The following is a 2281-nucleotide window of genomic DNA, read 5'->3' as shown; positions in this document are numbered from 1 at the left end:
TTAAAACCCAAAACAAAAAAAAAAAAAAAAAAAATTTATATATATATACATACATACATACATACATACATATACACATATACACGACACTGCATCTGTGTGTAGATATGAGAGAAAGCAGATAATGGGGTCCCTGCACCCTGGGCCTGCATGGCTTCCTGTGGGCCTGAGCAAGACTACGCATCACCAGCTCCACCTCAGTTGCAGAGTTCTGCTCCCCACCTGCCAGTGAACAGCCGAAACCCACCATGGTCACAAGTACAGTACACTGTGTGAGCACACTGGCAGAGTGAAACGAGCTCAGTGAGTGGCACGGGCAGAAGCCCCATCAGCAGCACGGGCCAGGCCACACAGCAGCTGGACCTGGAGTCTACACGGCCCCTCTGCAGCCCTTCCCCCACCTTCTGAGGATGGTGTGAGCCAGCGCACTGAGATGGTCTGCAGCCACGGAAGCATAGGGCTTCACCTCTCCCAGGCAGCACAGGTGGGAAGGGGACACACTAGGACCTGCAGCAGGTGGAGGAGACGGAGGCACCACTGTGGGATGGCAGGCGAGCGGCAGAGCATGTGGTCTGAGAGCTTGCAGCAAAGCCCTATCAAGTGCACATTCTGCACACAAACCACAGAGCCGCCCAGGGACTGGCTGGGAGGTAAAGGCAAGTCCCTCCCGGCTGCACTGGAGCCAGGAGTGCAGGATGGGACTCCCCGAACACGGCAGCTATGCTGGCAAGAGAAAGCTTGGCACATTGCCTGGATCTCATCGTAAGCAGGTGATGCAGCTCACTGCAAAGGCCCTAGGTTCAACCCAAGATACAGCAAAAAAAAGGATTTCAAAGAAGATACATAAATAACAATCACATGAAAAGATGCTTAATGAAAAATACAAGTCAGAACTACCATGTGGTGGCATAGGCCTGTAATCTGACTGCTCCAGAGGCTGAAGCAGGAGGATCACCTCAAATTCAAGGCCAACCTGCACTACACAGTGAGATCCTGTCTTGAAATAACAAAATCTACTGTGAGATACCACTTCATACAAGTCAAAAAGAAACAGAAAACATGGTGGTCCCAGAGTTCAAGAATGTTTTTGTTTTCAAAGTTTGGCTCACCAACAGAAGCATTTGTCAAAATTTTGTTTTTGTTTGCAGAGTGCATCAGGTGATGAACACGACTGTGGCCATCTTTCCCAGAATCACAGGACAGATGAAGTGCAGGTGAGGCACCACTCTGCCTTCACTGCGGGCAGGAACGGAACAGGTTTTTTGGCTGACATCACCACAGTAAATTAGAATTGCTGTGTCACGATGTGGGAATCACTCTCTCAGGTACACTCCCAAAAGAAACGAAGGCCCTAGCCCTAGCTCAACACCTGGCACATGCGTGTGCACAGAACACTCTTCCCAAGAGCTGGCAGGTGGGCTGGGGCCTGATGTCCCCACTGGGTGAGCAGGACAGGCACCAACCTCAGGTGCCAGTTTTGAAGCTGAGCCACAGACAAGGCCCAGCACACGGTGCTTGCTCAGGGAAAGAACTGACGGGAAGGCCACAGGCTGGCGACTGCATCTGTACAAGGACAGGGACCTCAGGGACATAGGCAAAGTAGCACCTGCTGGGATCTGAGGCCATGGGGTTTCTTTCTGGAATGATGAAAATGGCTCTGAACTCGACAGAAGTGATGGTTTTAAACATCACCTCAATGCCACTGAACTGTTCACTCTGGGAGGCTGAGGCAGGATAACTGCAAAGTGAAGCCCAGACTAAGGCAACTTACTGAAACCTTGTTACAGGGTAGAAAAGCAGAAAGGGCTGGGGGTGTCTCTCAGTGCAAAGGCCCTGAGTTTGATCTCAGGGACAGGGCAGGGAGACACACACACTCTGTGCATTTCACCACACAAAACCAAAATAACAGAATTGATCATTTGAACTACGATGAGATACTGGTTATAAAGGAAAGCTGTATGTTTTAAGGTACTACAGCAGCATTGTGCTAATTACTAAAGGTAGTCTGTATCTTCAAGATGTGTGGTGAGCTGAGGGAGAGAAAATGGGACAAGACTGACTATGGATTAATCTTTTTCCAAGATGAAAAGCTTGAAAATGGGCTGGAGTACAGGTTAGTGGCAGAGTGCCTGCCTACCATACATGAGGCCTTGGGTGAGAACCCCAGCACAGGAAAAAATAAGAGAGGAAAAAAAGAGGAGGAGACCGGGAGGGAGGGAAGAGAGAAAGGAGGGGAGGAAGAAGAGGGGAACGAGCTGCTGAGTCTTGAGTTATAGAGTGT

At 49.8% G+C, this 2281-nt stretch overlaps 1 protein-coding gene across 1 annotated transcript in view; it reads right to left on the bottom strand.

The window, feature by feature from the left end:
* Positions 1-2281, bottom strand: part of Foxk2 (forkhead box K2) — a 39906-nt gene that overhangs the window by 8445 nt on the left and 29180 nt on the right. The window lies entirely within an intron of this gene.

The sequence above is a fragment of the Fukomys damarensis genome, unplaced genomic scaffold, assembly GCF_012274545.1.
Source record: "Fukomys damarensis isolate Sample0158 unplaced genomic scaffold, DMR_v1.0_HiC HiC_scaffold_23, whole genome shotgun sequence".
Classification (NCBI taxonomy): domain Eukaryota; kingdom Metazoa; phylum Chordata; class Mammalia; order Rodentia; family Bathyergidae; genus Fukomys; species Fukomys damarensis.
This window is presented reverse-complemented; position numbering and strand designations above follow the sequence as displayed.